The sequence below is a fragment of the Hordeum vulgare genome, chromosome 7H (assembly GCF_904849725.1).
Source record: "Hordeum vulgare subsp. vulgare chromosome 7H, MorexV3_pseudomolecules_assembly, whole genome shotgun sequence".
In the NCBI taxonomy this organism is placed as follows: domain Eukaryota; kingdom Viridiplantae; phylum Streptophyta; class Magnoliopsida; order Poales; family Poaceae; genus Hordeum; species Hordeum vulgare.
In genome coordinates, this window is record NC_058524.1 from 367827908 (window position 1) to 367843120 (window position 15213).

The following is a 15213-nucleotide window of genomic DNA, read 5'->3' on the forward strand; positions in this document are numbered from 1 at the left end:
CGGCATGTAGCTCCCTCTCTGAGCCGTCGCGCTAAGCGACGAGCTTGCCCAAGTCTAGGTTTCGGTACCAGGACTTGGCCAAGCGCAGGGCCATGTAGGATCCAGCACGCGCGGCCGAAGCACGCCAGGCGTCAAGACGATAATCGCCAGCCGCAATCCAACGGGAGAGTCGGCTCATCGACGCCGGCTCCACGCCATCAGGCCACAAGGCCTTTACCATCGACGAGCCTGCAACCTTGTAACAACTAAGATGCGGTCCTTTCCGATTTAGGGAACGAGGCCCCAAAATGGAAAGAAGCGCATCTAAGTGTTTCGCAAGCACGATAACATAGCACATACATAATAAAAGAATGACAAATAGGGAATCGTTTGCCATCTCATAGATAATATCAGAGTTTACATCACACATTTATTCAGACAAGGTAGTTCTGCTACAGACTACATAACATGAGAAAAGGCTATGCTACCCTGCATGCTTGCCGATGATCACGACCATGCCTCAGTCTTCTGGATAGTTCACGTACAGGCGGTCGTTCTCCTCATCGTACTGCCACGCCAGCTGCGTGCCATCGGGATCACCTGTGTCGGGCGTACATGTACCTGTTGGGGTGTTGAAGTAATCTGTGAGCCAGAGGGACTCAGCAATCTATGACCTCGGTACTGAAACTAATCAAGTTATTAGGTGAGGAAGGTTCAGTGTTTAGGTTGCAGCATCCTAAGCGTTTATGGTGGCTAACTTACGTAGAACAAGATATAGATGGTGGTCTATACTAGTGGGCGAAGACTAGCTGATCATTAAGTGATCCTGAACACCTACTTACGTCAAACATAACCCCACCGTGTTCCCGATCGAAGAGAGGTATTCGAAGGGGACAGTCACGGTTACGCACACAGTTGGCAATTTTATTAGATTAAGTTCAAGTTATCTATAACCGGATGTTAACAAATATTCCAAGTTGCCACATAACCGCAGGTACGTCTTTCCAAAAGATTAAACCCTGCAGGGGTGCTCCAACTAGTCCATCACAAACGGTCACGGGCCGCAAAGTAATCCTTTGTCACGAAACTCGTGATCTCGTTGGATTCCTTATAGGAAAACCTCAACTCTAGGGAGAACCAAAGCTTCACCGGGATTCCTATACGCAAGATATATCGCTAAGGTAAGACAAGACTAGCAGGACCTCCCGGTGTGTCGACGACCCTGATAAGAGCCGCGCATCTCAGTCTCAGGACAACACCGTCTATGCATAGTGGACAATGACCAATGCCTCAAGTTTCCCCGAGGTGGTATTGCCGACTGCTAGGTGGGTGGACCAACACTCATGAGGAGCACTGGCCCGGGTCGTTGATTAATTCCTCGGGGTAGCTATTCCCTATGCATATTATTATTAAGTGATTAGAAGATTAAAACCAATGTTGGGTCCTACCGGACAAGTCTTAACACTACACGATTTATCAAGGGGGTCCCCATAACAACCCCGAACGTGTTAGGAGTGATCAGTTATGGAATCAAACACCGGTAGCCGGAAACTATGGCGGCAATAATGGAACAAAACACCCGACAAAAGGCTAGGCCTCCCGTCATTCACCAAGTATATAGGTGCATTAATTAAATAACAGATTTAGACATAGTGATATCAAACTCATGTTATCACGTGAGACAAATGCACCTGCAACTAGCAACGCTAACATTAGAAGTTGAGCAAGCCTACTTAGCCATTCAATATTTGCTAGGAGGGGAAAGTGTTTGGGTTTCATGGCAATATCAGGAGGCAATTATTTCAGTGGTAGGCAGCGAGCATACGACGAAGGAAACGTGAATCTAGGCACAACAAGACTAGAGATGGTATCAAGGTCATGTCATCTTGCCTGTGATGTCTTCAGCTTGGAACTGCTCTTGTTCGTCCTGCACGTACTCTCCCGGATCCACGTACTCGCTCTCCGATACCGATGCTACCCAACATAAAAATAGCATCCAATGAACAACAACACATCATGATGCAACAAACATATGGTGCATGAGATGAGAATGAACATGCATCTCTATTCTAGTCACTTGCATATGCATGAGAAGAAACTACAACTTCTGGACAGAAATCCACTCTAATCTATCTAGACATGCATGAAGATGGCATGAACAGATGCATCACACGGAAACGATGCAAAAACATATGAAGAACATTACGAACGGAGCAACGGATCAACCGGGAACAACGAAACAAGAAATGGAGTCCTACGGATCAAATCCATCACAAACACACTCCAATGGCATACTACTGGTATCCCCAGGTTGCCAAATCACAAAACAAACAAGAATGGATGGGGTGGTGCTAAGAAACTCACCACACCATCAACTATGCACTCACAAGCATCAAAACAACAAAACTATACATTCTGTCCTAAATAGCAACATAGCAGTTTGAGAGCTACATGCAAAGCACCTACAACCACCCAAATGTGCCAAATAAGATATGTCGCACAAGCTATTCAAAAGCTCTACAAGAATGAGCAAAAAGATAATACAAAAGAGTTACACACAGAAAGATCTACAGCTGCTAACTTGGACAAAAATATCAGTTTTCAAGGACTTAGTGAAATTCTCAGATTCTCACTAGTTGTTTATGCTCTGAAGCATTATGACAGCATCCAAAACAATACCTACAGGAAGACAAATGGAATGAAAATTTACAGAGAGCTAGACAAACACAAAAGCTCCAACTTTCCAGTTGATTGCAGGGGCTGATTCCCAACACATGAACTTTTGCAAGCACAACTACAAGGGAAGAAAATATCAGCAGTTTCTCAGACTTAGTGAAAATCACAGATTTTCACTAAGCTGAAATTTCAGCCACATGCCTACTTTGACAAAGCACAACTTGCACATATAAACTCCTAAGCATAAAAAAAAACCACCATGATGTAAAGGGGTTCACCCTCTACTGCCATAACAAGGAATCATCCTCTTGGGCTCATCACATCACATGGAACCAAGCTCTAAACTTAGAACAAAACAGAAAAATGACATTCCCAGAAAGTGTTCCAAAGTGGAATTTTATTCCACCATTGGATTCCTGGGATGATTCTACCCCAAAAACATATATAATACCTAGGTACTTGCATAGAACAAATGGGCACAAAGCTAAGAAGAAAATATACATGGAATCACATAGAGGTAAATAGTGCTATATCACATGTGTTGCACACAAGATCATCACCTACTCATGCACTTGCACACTCTCATCACTCCATTGGTGCACATGAGGGGTAGACCTTATGTCCATGTGCCTTAGCACACCACCACACCATCACACACATCAAGCACCTACACATGCTATTGAGCTCAACTCCATACATCAAATATACACAAACTAACACACTATCACTAACACTCACCATACATGCTTGCACACATGTGCTCATCAAGGCAAGCCATGCCTTGGCATGTGGGTGTCACCACACACATGCACACACACACCACATGATCACCTACAACTACACACAAATTTTGTGGGGGGGGAACTGATGTTTGCTTGGTATCCCTTGCAACGGTGCCAGAAATAGTTGTGTCGACGGCACCAGGAATCCTTCAGCTACGGCTACGCCTTAAGGGACTTCCTAGACAAGTATGCAAAGGATTTCCCCCGTGGCCTTGGAGCCTTGCGTTGGTGTTCCCTCGAAGCGGAAAGGGTGATGTAGCACAGCGATGGTAAGTATTTCCCTCAGTTTGAGAACCAAGGTATCAATCCGGTGGAAGAGTATATCAAGATCCTGCAAAAACACAAAAGCTTGCACCCAACGCTATTAAGGGGTTGTCAATCCCTTATAGATTGTTTGCCAAGTGAGAACTGAAAGCAACAAAGTAACAAAGCAAAGTAAAAGCGAAGGTGTAAACGATGATTGTGAATAGACCCGGGGGCCTTAGTGTTTACTAGTGGCTTCTCTCATGAAAGAAAGTAGACGGTGGGTGAACGAATTACTGTCGAGCAATTGATAGAACTGTGCAGAGTCGTGACGATATCTATGCAATGATTATTTCTATAGGCATCATGTCTGAAACAAGTAGACCGATACTTTCTGCATCTACTACGATTACTCCACACGTCGACCGCTATCCAGTATGCATCTAATGTATTAAGTCCATAAGAACAGAGTAACGCCTTAAGCAAGATGACATGATGTAGAGGGATAATCTCAAACCAATGATAAAAACCCCATCTTTTTACCCTTTATGGCAACTGCTTGATGTGTGCCTTGCTGCCCCTACTGTCACTGGGAAAGGTCACCACATGGCAGAACCCAAAACCAAGCACTTCTCCCATTGCAAGAATCATAGATCTCGTTGGCCAAATAAAACCCAAGACTCGGAGAGACTTACAAGGATATCAAATCATGCATATAAGAAATCAGCAAAGACTCAAATATATATCATAGATAACCTGATCAGAAGTCCACAATTCATCGGATCTCGACAAACACACCGCCAAAGAAGATTACATCGGATAGATCTCCATGAAGATCATGGAGAACTTTGTATTGAAGATCCAAGAGAGAGAAGAAGCCATCTAGCTACTAACTACGAACCCGTAGGTCTGAAGTGAACTACTCACGAGTCATTGGAGGGGCGATGATGATGATGAAGAAGCCCTCCAACTCCAAAGTCCCCTCCAGCAGGGTGTCGGGAAGGGTCCCCACATGAGATCACGCGGAAACGGAAGCTTGCGGCGGCGGAAAAGTATTTTCGAGGCTCCCTTTATTTTTTGCGGAATATTTGGGAATTTATAGGCCAAAGACCTAGGTCAGGGGGCGGCCAGGGAGGCCACAAGCCTGCCCACCGCCGCCTCCCCCCTGGTGGCGGAGTGGGGGCTTGTGGGCTCCCTAGAGCCCACCTGGCTTGGCCCAAAAGCCCCCTGGTCTTCTTCCGTTCGGGACAAAATCATTTCGGGGTTTTTCTTCCGTTTGGACTCCGTTCCAAAATCAGATCTGAAAAGAGTCAAAAACATGGAAAAAACAGGAACTCGCACTTGGCACTGAATTAATAAGTTAGTCCCAAAAAGATATAAAAAGTTACATAAAACATACAAAGAAGGCGAGATAACAACGTGAAAACATCAAAAATTATAGATGCGTTTGAGACGTATCAAGCATCCCCAAGCTTAACTCCTGCTCGTCCTCGAGTAGGGAAGTGATAAGAATGATTTTTTTATGCTTTCATGCTACCTAGCATAGGTGTCCTTTGTAATTCCTCTTATGTGACGTGAATGTTCAGATCCATTAGATTCAAAACAATAGTTTTCTATTGACGTGGAAACAATAATAATTCAAGCAAACTAACAAAGTAATCATGAACTTTCAAAATAACAAGGCCAAAAGAAAGTTTTCCCTACAAAAGCATATAGTCTGGCTATGATCTATCATCATTGCACAACGAGTTTAAATCATGCACAACCCCCGTATTGGCCAAGTAATTGTTCCACACCTTTACTTTCTCAAACATTTTCAACTCTCACACAATACATGAGCGTGAGCCATGGTTATAGCACTATAGATGGTGTGGAATGTGGTGGGGGTTACAAGACAAAAAGGAGAAGATAGTCACATTAACTAGGCATATCAATGAGCTGTGGAGATGCTCATCAATAGATATCAATGTGAATGAGTAGGGATTTCCATACAAATGATGCACTAGAGCTACAAGTATGTGAAAGCTCTTAAAGAAAACTAGTGGGTGTGCATCCAACTTGCTTGCTCATGAAGACCTAAGGCAATTTTGAGGAAGCCTATCATTGGAATATACAAGCCAAGTTATATAATGAGAATTTCCCACTAGCTATATGGTGGTGACAAAATGAGAGACTCTCAATCATGAAGATCATGGTGCTCAAAATGCACAAGTACGTGTGGAAAAAGTGGTAGCATTGTCCCTTCTCTCTTTTTCTCTCTTTTTTTTATTATTTATTTTGGTGGGCTCTTTGGCCTCTTTTTTTTATGGGCTTCTTTGGCCTCTTTTATTTCCTCACATGGGACAATGCTCCAATAACGATGATCATCACACTTTCAACTCAAAACTTAGAGAAACTATGACTCTATATGGAATGCCTTCAGTAGTGTACCGTGGCAATGATCTAGCATGGCATAGACATCAATGGAAACATCATGCTAGCTATCTTACGATCATGCAAAGGCAATGTAGACTTGGTGGCACATATCATGGTAGTAGTTGCATGGCAATATATCTCGGAATGACTTTGAAAAATCCATAGTAGGTAGGTATGGTGGCTGTTCTGAGGAAAGCTAATGGTGGGTTTTGTGCACCGGCGAAAGTTGCACGGCACTAAGAAGATAGTGATGGTCGATGGTGAAAGTGCATCTAAACCATGGACTCAACATTAGTCATGAAGAACTCATATACTTGTTGCAAAAGTTTTATTAGTAATCGAAACAAAGCATTCAACGCATACTCCTAGGGGAAGGGTTGGTAGGTATAAACCATCGCGCGATCCCGACCGCCACGCAAAGGATGACAATCAATATACTAATCATGCTCAGACTTCATCACATAGCGGTTCACCATACGTGCATGCTACGGGAATCACTAACTTCAACACAAGTATTTCTAGATCCACAACACCTTACTAGCATGACTTCAATATTACCATAACCACAACTCAAAACTAATTGAGATGAATCAAACTTCTCTAACTATTCAATGCACATGAAGGTGGAAGTTTTCGTATCCCTTCGGATAACTACCCCTTTTGAGACTACTTTCAAAGCATAGATCAACTACCAAGCCACGCACCGCTGTGCTCTAAAAGATATAAGTGAAGCACATAGAGCAAAAGTATCTAGCTCAAAAGATATAAGTGAAGCACATATGAGCTGAATTGTCTACCAAAAGATATAAGTGAAGCTCGACAAAATCACGGTGAGTGCATGTCACTATCTATAGGTGTGCAGCAAGGATGATTGTGACACAACAAAAAAAATAAAAGACTCCTACGATACAAGATGCTCCAAGCAAAAGCACATAACATGTGGTGAATAAAAATATAGCCCCAAGTAACGTTACCGATGGATTGAAGACGAGAGAGGGGATACCTTCCCGGGGCATCCCCGAGCTTAGGCTTTTACGGCATCCTTGAATCTCTGGGGGTGCCTTGGGAATCCCCAAGCTTGAGCTTTTTCCACTCTTTATCTTTTTTTCCATAAGAACTTCACCCAAAACTTGAAAACTTCACAACACGAAACTTAAACAGAAACTCGTGATAACATTAGTACAAGAAAGCAAACCACCACTTCCTTAGGTACTGTAGCAAACTAAAATTCTACTTGTGCTGGTGTTGGGTTACTGTACTTTCAATCTTCCATGGCTAATACCCCCGATACTATCCATAGTTTCATCAAAATAAGCAACCAACACAACAAAAACAGAATCTGTTAACAACAGACCAGTCTGAAGAAATCTGTATGTTTCGTATACCTCTGGTACTTCAAAAATTCTGAATAATTACGACAGTCTGAAGAATTTGCGTAGAAATCAGAATAAAAAAGAATCAACTCAAAATCTCTTACAGAAAACAAATTAAAATTCTTTTCGTGAGCAAAAAGTTTCTGTCTTTTCCAGCGTGACCAAACGATCATCCTCAAGACTAATCATAACGGTTTTGCTTGGCACAAACGCAAAAATAAATAAAACAAAAAACACAATCATAACAGAATTATGAAATTGTGGAAAACACAAAATAGAAAGAAAAAGGATAGATTCGTTGGGTTGCCTCCCAACAAGCGCTTTTGTTTAATGCCCTTAGCTAGGCGAAAGTGATGTAATCACGTATAGTCATCTTTGGTACTCAAACCATAAGTAGCCCTCATCATAGATTCATAAGGCAATCTTATTTTCTTTCTAGGAAAGTGCTCCATCCCTTCTTTAAGGGAAATTGAAATATAATATTCCCTTCCTTCATATCGATGATAGCACCAATAGTCCTTAGGAAAGGTCTACCAACAATAATGGGACATGAAGAATTGCAATCTATGTCAAGTACAATGAAATCCACGGGTACATAGTTCTTATTTGCAACAATAAGAACATCATCGATCCTCCCCATGGGCTTCTTGACGGTAGAACCCGCAAGATGCAAATTAAGAGAACACTCTTAAATCTCATGAAAACCAAGAATATCACATAAAGACTTTGGAATCGCGGAAACACTAGCACCCAAATCACACAAAGCATTGCACTCATAGTTTTTTATCTTGATTTTGATAGTAGGTTCCCACTCACCATGAAGTTTTCTAGGTATAGAGACTTCTAGTTCGAGCTTCTCTTCAAGAGATTTCATCATAGCATCTACGATATGCGCGGTAAAGGCTTTCCTTTGGCTATAAGCATGTGGAGAGTTTGCAATGGATTGCATCAAAGAAATGCATTCAAACAAGGAGCAATTATCATAATTGAATTCCTTGAAATCCAAAGTGGGAGTTTCATTACTACCCAAAATTTTGACTTCTTCTACTCCACTCTCCACACCTTTATCATCAAGATAGGTGGACTCCAAATCATTGGGGCGTTTTTCAACCAAAGTGGATTCATATCCAGCCCCTTCGTAAGTAGGTTTGACACGCGAAAACAAAGATTCAAGAGGAGACACACCAAGCACTTTAAGATCTTCGTGATTTGCATCACTAGAACGCACCCTTTTAAACCATTCATGCCTAGCGCGAATTTGGGCGATTCTTTCTTTGCTCTCATTCATGGAGATACGCATAGTTTTCAAAGTTTCATCCAAGTTGATCTTGGGAGGAGCGCATCTAACTTTCAAAGCATCAATATCACAAGACATCCTATCAACGCTCTTAGCCAAATCGTCTATTTTGAGTAGTTTTTTCTCTATGGACGCATTGGAAATCTTTTGAGAGTTGATGAACTCTTTGATATTACTCTCTAGATCAGAGGGTAATTTGTTATGATTTCCATAAGTGTTGCCATAGGAATTTCCATAATTGTTAGAGGAGTTACTAGGAAAAGGCCTAGGAACATAGTTTCCTCTAAAAGCATTATTGTTGCCAAAATTGTTCCTACCGACAAAATTCATGTCCAGACTAGCGTTGCTACTCTCAATCAAAGAAGATAGTGGCATGTCATTAGGATCTACGGTAGCATTTCTACTAGCAACCAAATTCATCAACTCGTCCATCTTCGCACTAAGCGAGTTTATCTCTTCTATAGCGTGCACCTTTTTGCTAGCAGGCGACCTTTCAGTGTGCCACTGAGAGTAGTTGGTCATGATATTGTCTAGGAGTTTTGTAGCGTCTCCTAACGTGATTTCCATGAACGTTCCACCTGAGGCGGAGTCCAAGATATTGCGAGAAGCAAAATTCAAGCCAGCATAAAAGATTTGTATAATCATCCACAAACTCAAGCCATGAGCGGGACAATTTCTAATCATAAGCTTCATCCTCTCCCAAGATTGTGCAATGTGTTCATGATCAAGTTGCTTGAAATTCATGATATCGTTACGTAAGGAGATGATCTTAGCCGGCGGAAAATACTTTGATATGTAAGCACCTTTGCACCTATCCCAAGAATCGATACTATTTTTAGGCAAAGAAGAAAACCAAGTTTTTGCGCGATCTCGCAACGAGAAGGGGAAAAGTTTCAACTTAATCACGTCATTATACACATCTCTTTTCTTTTGCATATCACAAAGCTCAATGAAGGTATTGAGATGGGATGCGGCATCTTCACTAGGAAGGCCAGGAAATTGCTCTTTCATAACAAGATTCAGCAAAGCTGCCTTGATTTCATACGATTCCGCACTAGTGGCGGGAGCAATCGGAGTACTAATAAAATCATTATTATTAGTGCTCGAGAAGTCGCAAAGTTTGGTGTTTTCATACATGATGTCTTCAACAAACAAACAAGCACACAAGCAAGCAAGAACCGGCAAAGGAAAACGACGAAGGAAAAAGGCGAATGAAAACGGCAAATGTGAAGTGGGGGAGAGGAAAACGAGAGGCAACTGGCAACAAAAGTAAATGCAAGAGAAGAGTTTGTGAAACCTACTTTGATAGATCTTGATTTCTCCTACCCGGCAAATACTTCTGACGTTTGTTGTGTATCCCTTGCAACGGTGCTAGAAATAGTTGTGTCGACGGCACCAGGAATCCTTCAGCTACGGCTACGCCTTAAGGGACTTCCTAGGAAAGTATGCAAAGGATTTCCCCCGTGGCCTTGGAGCCTTGCATTGGTGTTCCCTCAAAGCGGAAAGGGTGATGCAGCACAGTGACGGTAAGTATTTCCCGCAGTTTGAGAACCAAGGTATCAATCCGACGGAAGAAAATCTCAAGATCCTGCACAAACACAAAAGCTTGCACCCAACGCTATGAAGGGGTTATCAATCCCTTATAGATTGTTTGCCAAGTGAGAACTGAAAGCAACAAAGTAACAAAGCAAAGTAAAAGCGGAGGTGTAAACGATGAATGTGAATAGACCCGGGGGTCGTAGTGTTTACTAGTGCCTTCTCTCATGAAAGCAAGTAGACGGTGGGTGAACAAATTACTGTCGAGCAACTGATGGAACTGTGCAGAGTCGTGAAGATATCTATGCAATGATTATTTCTATAGGCATCACGTCCGAAACAAGTAGACCGATACTTTCTGCATCTACTACTATTACTCCACACGTCGACCGCTATCCAGCATGCATCTAGTGTATTAAGTCCATAAGAACAGAGTAACGCCTTAAGCAAGATGACACGATGTAGAGGGATAATCTCAAACCAATGATAAAAACCCCATCTTTTTACCCTTGATGGCAACTGCTTGATGTGTGCCTTGCTGCCCCTACTGTCACTGGGAAAGGTCACCACATGGCAGAACCCAAAACCAAGCACTTCTCCCACTGCAAGAATCATAGATCTAGTTGGCCAAACAAAACCCAAGACTCGGAGAGACTTACAAGGATATCAAATCATGCATATAAGAAATCAGCAAAGACTCAAATATATATCATAGATAATCTGATCACAAGTCCACAATTCGTCGGATCTCTACAAACACACCGCCAAAGAAGATTACATCGGATAGATCTCCATGAAGATCATGGAGAACTTTGTATTGAAGATCCAAGAGAGAGAAGAAGCCATCTAACTACTAACTATGGACCCGTAGGTCTGAAGTGAACTAGTCACGAGTCATTGGAGGGGTGATGATGATGATGAAGAAGCCCTCCAACTCCAAAGTCCCCTCCGGCAGGGTGCCGGGAAGGGTCTCCAGATGAGATCTCGCGGAAACGGAAGCTTGCGGCGGCGGAAAAGTATTTCCGAGGCTCCCCTGATTTTTTAAGGAATATTTGAGAATTTATAGGCCAAAGACCTAGGTCAGGGGGGCGGCCAGGGAGGCCACAAGCCTGCCCACCGTCGCCTCCCCCCTGGTGGCGGAGTGGGGGCTTGTGGGCTCCCTGGAGCCCACCTGGCTTGGCCCAAAAGCCCCTGGTCTTCTTCCGTTCGGGAAAAAATCATTTCGGGGTTTTTCTTCCGTTTGGACTTCGTTCCAAAATCAGATCTGAAAAGAGTCAAAAACACGGAAAAAACGGGAACTGGCACTTGGCACTGAATTAATAAGTTAGTCCCAAAAAGATATAAAAAGGTACATAAAACATACAAAGGAGGCAAGATAACAGCGTGAAAACATCAAAAATTATAGATGCGTTTGAGACGTATCAGGAACCCACACACACACACACACACACACTTGCACAAACTAGTGCATGAGCTCAACACCCTTGCACATGAGTAACACACCCCATATACACACTACCCTAGTGCATCACACACTCATAAACACACACACATACATGAGCTAGCTCACACATGCACTAGCTCAACCACAAGCACCACTAACTACACAAGCAGCCTAACTAAAACAAACATGAAACCTACTGGTTTATCCCTCTTGGACAACAATATATTGCTGCCAAGCTACTAACTGCAAACAAAACATGTAGGCATCAAGCAACACAAAATAAATAAAATAAAAAATAAAAGGGGCAGTGGGGATTCGAACCCTCAACCTGCTAATCAACACACACACATGCAAACCACTGGGTTGCACCTCTTGGCTCGACAGAACAGGGGGGTATTCAGGATAAGCTTCCCATGTTGTTGTTACTGTGCCGAAAAACAAAAAACACAAAAGGGGTGCGCGCTGCGGGACTCGAACCCACAACCGCCTGATGCAACAAAACACCCCTACCACTAAGTTGCTGCTACTGATCTTAACAGAGAGGGGGACTCTGCTCTTTTGAGCAACCCCCTGTGGATCTACCTCTGCCCGACGGTGGCCGGAACAGGGGAAGCACAACGCCGGTGATCTACTTCAAATTGACCTATGGCTCGTCGATGGAAGGTGAAGGTCCTCCCACGGTTCCATTCCAACATCTTTCTCTCCACGAGAAGGCCTACACCTACTGCTGCAACAAGCACGGCGGCGCCAGCGACAGGGAGAAGAACGGCGGCGCAGCTACAGGTTCCTACACACGATCTACTGACAAGGAAGGGGGAGGAAAGCTCGTGCTCACCCACTGTACGAGGACGTCGTGCCTACCGGAGAGTAAGTAGAGGAAGTAGAGGAAGAAGCCGAGGCACAGGCGTTCGTCGGAGAGGAAGAAGACCGTCGTCGAAGTAGGGGAAGCAGACCCGATTTCCTCCTCCTCGCTGCGGGAACGGATCCCCTTGAGGTCCCGCGTGCTCGCTGAAGTCTTCGAGAGGGCGGAGACGCACGGCAACGACGGCGAGGAGCTCCTCAAGTTACGGCCATGGCGGATGAGGAGCTCGGCCTGACTACTTTTTATCTGGGGAGAGGGAGGAGGAAGAGGAAGGATTGGCGGCGGCTAGGGAGGAACCCTAGGCCATACCACGGACGCCCAGATTAAATAGAGGGGCGAGGGATCCACCTCGACGTCCGTGAGACGGCGTCGCTCTCTGTCTCGCCTCTCTCTCTCTGACGAAACTGACGGAAGGAGGAGGGAGGAAGACGGCGTCTACAGGGAAGGGCTGCCGCGCGAGAGGAAGTTGTTGGGCCAGCGAGGAGGAGAAGGCCCGCTCGATGGTGCCAGGTAAGAAAAAGAAAACCCACTAGGGTTTTCTATTTTCAAAACAAACAGAGGCAAAACAAATGCACAGGCAACATAGTTGAAGCTAAAAAACAAAATGCTCCTAGTCATAAGGGAATTATGACCCATTTAAATAAAATGTAAAAGGAATTTTTGGAGTCTTTAAATATTTACAAAACATAATTAATTACACTGCTTTGTGAATATTTGCCCCTCTCAAACAAAGTTTAAAATCACAAAAGACCTAGCACCACATCCACCACAAAACACTCTAAATTAAGAACATTTTTTAAACAGGAATGGAGCAAGTGAAACTTGGGCTTGAGATAAATAGAGAGGGAGAAAGTTTTGAAACCTAGTTGCAAACCAACATAGTTGCACCCCACCATCAACTACAACTTCCAACATCACATAGCACATCAACATCAACACCACACCATGGATTCACAATGGCAACAAACAATACAAAGAAGCAAGGATGAATGGATGCATGAATGCAAAGGAAAACAAGGCATGCACATGAAATACCACATGGAATATAGCTCTCATTGCACTGACATGATGGACTGCAGCGGCAACAAAAGTCCTTCCTTGGTGCTTAGGAATTCTTCTTGTTACTTCTCTGGTTTGCGTCGGTTTTTCCCTTGAAGAGGAAAGGGTGATGCAGCACAGGAGCAGTAAGTATTTCCCTCGGTTTGAGAACCAAGGTATCGATCCAGAAGGAGGGCCTCGTCAAGTCCAGAGTACGTGCGCAAACACAAACAAGCTTGCACCCAACGCTTCAAAGGGGTTGTCAATCCCTTCAAGATTGTTTGCAAAGTGAGATCTGAAGGCGGAAAGTGCAATGAAGTAAAAAGTGTAAGGCTGAAAATATGGTGTGGAGTAGACCCTGGGGCCATAGTGTTCACTAGAGGCTTCTCTCATAATAGCAAATATCACGATGGGTGAACAAATTACTGTTGAGCAATTGATAGAACCGCGCAAAGTCATGACGATATCTAAGGCAATGATCATACATATAGGCATCACGTCCGAGACAAGTAGACCGATACTTTCTACATCTACTACTATTACTCCACACATCGACCGCTATCCAGCATGCATCTAGTGTATTGAGTTCATGACGAACAGAGTAACGCCTTAAGCAAGATGACATGATGTAGAGGGATAATCTCAAACCAATGATGAAAACCCCATCTTTTTACCCTTGATGGAAACAGCAAGATGCGTGCCTCGCTACCCCTTCTGTCACTGGGTGAGGTCACCGCACGGTATGAACCCAAAACCAAGCACTTCTCCCATTGCAAGAATCATAGATCTAGTTGGCCAAACAAAACCCACAACTCGAAGAGAATTACAAGGATATGAAATCATGCATAAGAGAGATCAGAAGAAACTCAAATAAGATTCATAGATAATTTGATCATAAATCCACAATTCATCGGATCTCGACAAACACACCGCAAAAGAAGATTACACCAGATAGATCTCCCTGAAGATCATGGAGAAGTTTGTATTGAAGATCCAAGAGAGAGAAGAAGTCATCTAGTTACTAGCTATGGTCCCGTAGGTCTATGGTGAACTACTCACGCTTCATCGGAAAGATCATGGAGTTGATGGAGAAGCCCTCCGCCTCCGAATCCCCCCTCCGACAGGGCACCAAAACGTGCCCCAGATGGGATCTTGCGGAGACAGAAGCTTGCGGCAGCGGAAAAGTTATTTCGATGATCTCCTGATTTTTTTGGGATTTTTAGGGAATTTATAGGCGCAACCCCTAGGTCATGGGGCACTCAGGGGGGCCCACAAGCTTGTGGGCCGTGGCCTACCCCCTGGCCGTGGGGTGGGGGCTTGTGGGGCCCCTGAGGCTCCCCTGCCTTGGCTCCCAAGCTTCTCGATCTTCTTCCGTTCCGAAAAAAATCTTTTCGAGGATTTTCTTCCGTTTGGACTCCGTTTCAAAATCTCCTCTGAAAGGGGTCAAAAACATGGAAAAAACACGAACTGGCACTTGGCACTGAGTTAATAAGTTAGTCCCAAAAAAATAAATAAAAGGCATGCAAAATATCCAAAATTTGACAAGATAATAGCATGAAACCATCAAA